Source organism: Eurypyga helias, unplaced genomic scaffold, assembly GCF_000690775.1.
Source record: "Eurypyga helias isolate BGI_N326 unplaced genomic scaffold, ASM69077v1 scaffold2875, whole genome shotgun sequence".
Classification (NCBI taxonomy): Eukaryota; Metazoa; Chordata; class Aves; order Eurypygiformes; family Eurypygidae; genus Eurypyga; species Eurypyga helias.
In genome coordinates, this window is record NW_010249338.1 from 7197 (window position 1) to 12739 (window position 5543).

The following is a 5543-nucleotide window of genomic DNA, read 5'->3' on the forward strand; positions in this document are numbered from 1 at the left end:
CTTGGAGCAACCTGGGCTGGTGGAAGGTGTCCCTGCCCATGGCAGGGGGGTTGGAACTAGATGATCTTTAAGGTCCCTTCCAACCCAAACCATTCTATGATTCTGTGACTCTATGATACGCTTGCTTGGGGCAAGGCTGGGTTGTGTGGTGTTCCTATGATAAATTAGACCAGAAAGATTGATTGCCTGCTCAGGGTGATGTTACCCAAGGTATGGGGTGCTGACCCCCTGGCTGGCTGCTCCTCACAGGGTGCTGTCAGAGGAATGCTGCCCTTTTTGGCTTTGGCTCCTGCCTTAAGTAGATGCAGAAACTTAGACATAACCATATCCTGCTCTGAAACCTTCCCATTTGCTTTCTTATCACAACCCAGGCATAAACAAGCAAAAATCCTATTTGTGCTGGAATGTGTGGAAGCTTGTTTATTTGAAAAGAATCTGTATTTCACCCTTAAAATGTGATGTGAAATGCATCTTTTTGTTCCAGCATCCTGTGATGCGATGGCCTTGCTGTGTTCTCACTGTGTGCTGGCAGCTCTTACCCAACAATAGTGCCTCCAACATAGCTATTTAGCTGTGTGGTCAGTCAAATACATGCTCTCTTTTTTAGGGAAATTGTTCTAAATTACATGTCCAGATCCAGCAAAGACTGGTATAATTAAGAGGCAGAAAAATAGAAAAGGAAAAATCAGGGTTTGCTTTGCCCTTTTTCCTCTTTAATTTAAACTTTCAGTTTTCATCAGATGGTGGTTTATATACACACCCTAGTCTAAGGGGTAGAATCAGATTCAGACAATTTATACTTCCATCATGGGCAGAAACTGAGACAACAAACCAAACCTTTTAAAATCTGGGGCTCTGAGAAGGAAAATCTGCTTCTTACTGATGTTGGGCATCTTGAGACTTGGGTTTTACAACAAATACACCATGAATTTAAGATTGCATCACAGATGCAAGCATGGACCCAGATTCTGGAGCTGAGATTCTCCAAAGTACTAAGGGATTTTAGGAGATCAGCTCAAAACTCTTCATAATAGTCCTTGATTCTTGACAGCACCGCACTTGCCTTGTGAAAGCCTAAGAAACATCTCAAGCACCAAAACTGTGACATCCTCAACCACCTCTGTAAATAAGCTCTCTAGAGATCAATCTACCTGGGCAAATGCAGCATGAGCAACAAAAACTTGACAAATAAAAAATCCTCTGGAGCAAAAGTCACAGAGAATTTTTAAAAGCTATTATCTGTTGTTGTGCATGAGAATTCCTCAGAGACTTCCTGAGCTTATCGAAAGCAAAGCATTTGCACAGGAACATTTTCACAAATGCATCTGAACTGCAAGTTGTGTCCCAGCTCCCTGGGACCCTGTAGCAAATGTTTCTGCTCTCCACTCGGTTGCAGACACTGATGGGACTCACAGGCAAACTTGCAATGAGGCAACAGAAACAAAGCCACTTGACTAGAGTTGTTTCCAGTCATGTGGGCTGAATAATAAGGATTTTTCATTCCAACAAGGAGAAGGGAAGAATCACTTGTAAATGTGGTCTTCATGTCTGCGTGCTCCTACATTTGTGAAGAGCACCAGAGCCCATTCTCCAGCCCTGAATACAGCTGCCCTGATCTGTTGTGTCCATCCTATTGACCTCCTCTGGCCTCCAGAAAAGATGTGCTGCATCCACACTTCCTCCTGAGAATTATCCCCAGGTTGTGCTGGCTCTTGAGCTGGGTTGGGAGCTGCTTGGGTCAGCACTAGTTGGCCAAATTTGTGCCAAAGACCATGATAGCAACACAACAAAAGATGAGCTTCCAGCACCCATGACCTGGCTCTCTGTATTTTCCTAGCATGGATGTAGCATTTTTGTCTTGTCTTCCTCTCTGTGAAAGTACCTGCTTATAACTGGTTGGACTGGGAGGATGACAGAAATGTGGACGGAGCCAACAGACAATGAACCTGTAAGAGCTGGATGGGGAGGGGTCATGGAGCCAACAGATGTAAGCCAACGTGTAAGAGCTGGATGGGGAGGGGTCTGAGATAGGGCTCTGGCATCATGCATACAGCAGAAGAAGGAATATTATTCATTACATATTACATGATGAAAACAAGGGGTTTCCACAACAGTTTGAAACACAAGGAAGTGCTTGTTGTCACCATGCAGAAATGACTTGGGGAAGCAGCTTACCAGAAGACCTTCTAGAGAGTCATGAATTTAAAAAAAAAGAGGGAGAATTAGGCTAGATCTGCTAACACATGTTAAATCATCAGCATACAACCTTCTGTCATGGTTCCTAAACCACCGACAACCACAATCTGCAAGGGCAGATCCAGGGGATGGATCTCATCACACTTCCTCCCTGATGAAGCACTGGTGATGGAAGATCCCTTTGTGATGCAGTGGTCTAGTGGAAGGTGTCCCTGCCCATGGCAGGGGAGTTGGAATTGGATGATCCTTAAGGTCCCTTCCAACCCAAACCGTTCTGTGATTCTATGCCCACCAGAGAAGGGCTATTGCTCCAGCAGTGCCCAGCTATTCGTGGTGTACTCACACCTGCCGCGTTCATCTGAACGTTGAGATACAGAGAAGCAGGGGAGGGGGAAGAATGCTAAAAAATCCTAACCAGCACAAGCTACCATATTTCCCCAACCTGCTGGATGCCAGCAGGGATGCTGAGATGCACCCAGCTCTTTCTCTGAGGTTATGGGTGCTCTGACATTTGCCTTTTCCCATCCCTGGGCTGCTCCGTCTCCCACCAGCCCAAGAAAATGAAATGATTGAGTGTTGCCTTCTTGCCTGGGGCTGAAGGCAGGTAGGAACAGGGAGTTGCTTGTTTCCTCATTCTTTTTTCCCCCTCTCCGCTTCTTGAAAAAGTGTGTTATCTAACAGGGACAGGAAACCACTTACCAGTTCCTTCCTGAGCCACGTCAAAGCTTCGTCGATGGTCTCAAAGCCACCTATTCTCCCTGAGGTAAGAGTCACCTTGTCCTGGGAAGGGTTCCCATTGAGATGCAGCTGCACCTTCCTCAAGGGGACAGTCTCTCCCGTGGCCTTTTTGGCCTCAGTCACCGTGTCCTCCTCTCCCGTTGGCTGGGGGCTCTTCCATGCCTGCTCCTCCAGCTTCGCCTTCCACTCCAAGTAGGAGGGGCGCCTGGTCTCCAGTCTCAGCTTCTCTGTCAATGCCTTGAGGCTCCTCAGATGGTCGTCAGGAGGAGCAACACCTCCCGAGCCAGCATCCGTGCTGTCCAGAGCCTCTTCTATTTGGATTTTGGGTAGAGACATCCTCTTCGGGAGTCAAATGGCATAGGAATGTGCTGCAAAGGGTCACGGTGGAGGTGGGAAACCCTCAGGGCTGGACCAGCCCCCGCAGTGTGTCAAACACAGAGTTGGAGGAGATGCTGTGGCGGTGGTGGCTCCCACTCATGCACCACGCTGGCCCTGGATGAACACCTGGAAGAAAAGGAGATGGTTGGTTTGAAGTTTGAGAAGGAATATTGAGCGAGAAGGGAGAGACAGCTCCTGCTGCAGTGGAGGAGTGAGGGCTTTGGAAGAGGCATGGTGCCAAGGTGCTTCTGGGGAGTGTTACCTCATCTCAGCTATCTGACTGCTTTTGGGGCAGGAACAGACAGGCTCTGGCTTTTAGAGAAGCTCTGGTTACTTACATTTCCAGTCTTAACTCAAGGGGCCATGAAAGGCATGCCAAAGGTGGGCAGGACAAATTCACAGTCCCCTCTGGAGTTGTGTCACACAACCCAACGTCCCCTGGAGACAGCAACGGCTGTTGCTGGGGGTTGGGGTATATATGCGTGCTGTTTTGCTGATTTTCTGGCTGGCAAATCTACATCTTTACACTTGGGCAAAACAGGACCAGGGGAAGTAAGATCACACAAACTTCTCCCAAGAGTTTGTCACAAAATAAGAGCTGGGAAAAGTGTCTTCCCTCCCCCCAAGTTTTAAGGATTTGTGTTTAGGTCTAGGTTTGCTAACGATGCCAATCTGCAGCCATAAGATTCATCAGAGTAGGAAGATGGTCCCCATCCAAGTGTGGGAGTACCTGGGATGCTGGCTTGGGTTCAGATGCCTGGACTCAGGGAGACCTGAACTTCTGGTTTCCATCACTGGAAACATCCAATCTGCCCACTGGAAATGGTCCCAATAGTCCCCTTGAAACACTGGTGGAGGACTGACACAGAGTCCTGGCTCCTCCTACCATCAGTTGTGGACTCAGAGAAGCTGTGCCCACAGCCAAAGATGTCCCACAAACCTGCCTCCCTGGGACCTGGTGGGACAGAGGGCTCTAACAACTCTGCAAGAGTTAAGTTCAGGGAGCTTCTGCATTCATTTGATGGTGAGATCAGATGAGAGGCTTTCTCAAGGTCATCTGCTCATCTATGGCTGAGCTAGGAATAGACCCAGAGCTCTCGTCTGCATGTCAAACACAGAACAAAATACTCCTTTCTGCCTGCCTGGTAACATGCCTTCAAAGACCAGGCAGGACATATGCAGCTTTCTAGCTGGATGCACTAAACCACAGCAATATGAGTTACTCAGCCATTCTTTCCCCTGCTATTTGTGCCCACAAAGACGTGTGTAATGCTGAAATCCAGACCATAATTACGCCTCTTGAACCTTTTCAGTAAGAAGATTCAATTTAAAATAAACACCAACAGAAAGCAAGATTTATCCCACAGTTGTGTGCAGGCTCATGAGCTGAACGAGGAGTTGATAATATACACACAGACAGTCTGGGGGTGGAGAATTAGTCATGTTGCGGTCTTGTTCCTGCTCCTATTTATGTTAATGAGAGGTTTACGGTGAGCGGGAGCAAACACAGATACTATATCAGGTTGAAGCCAACAGCTCTCATGCCTGGAACAGCAACCATTTTCTTTCTTCTGTTGAAATATAAATCGTATGGAGGGGAAAGCAGGGGGTTGTCCTTTCAGAGAGTCGGGTCCTGCACCAGTTCTTGCACTGATGCTCTGCAGAGCTGAGGGCACGTCAATGAATTTCAGTAGCTTCCAGCTCCAGACTACTGAAATCAATAACGGGAAACACCTAATGACTTTAAAGACTTGTCTCTGAGCTTGTTTTCTGTCCACTGAGATGGAGATTGCTAGGGGTGGCCAAAACCAGCAGCCTGACAGTCTGCTGCAGCTCTGCACAACTGGAATGGTAACCCCTAATAAAAGTAAGATTTTAAGTCTGACTTTTCTGAACGCCACAGCTACAAAGCAGAGACCCCCAAAACTCTTTTGTCTTGTGCCTTATGCATGTATAAGATCCTCATGGTGGAAAAGGCCCTGGATACCAGAGCCCTGGATGCAGCTCAGGTAGCATTTACAGCATCGGACCTTGACAGCACAAACAGCAGTTTGGGGCATCGCCTGTGCCAGGACCCCCCTGTCATCTCCCCTTCTGCCTCACTGCCTGCCAGCAGCTTTGGAGGGATTTGATTTTTCTGCCCTGAAAGCAGAAACCCATCCAACCTATCCTTCACCTGCCCCCAGGTGCAACACAAAACCTCTCTTTCACTCTGTAGGGACAGGAAACCT

General features: G+C 47.8%; 1 pseudogene; it reads right to left on the reverse strand.

Annotated features, from left to right (window-relative positions):
* Positions 1-2895: 2895 nt before the first annotated feature.
* On the reverse strand, positions 2896-3270 carry LOC104509383 (annotated as a pseudogene).
* Between the last annotated feature and the right edge of the window lie 2273 nt (positions 3271-5543).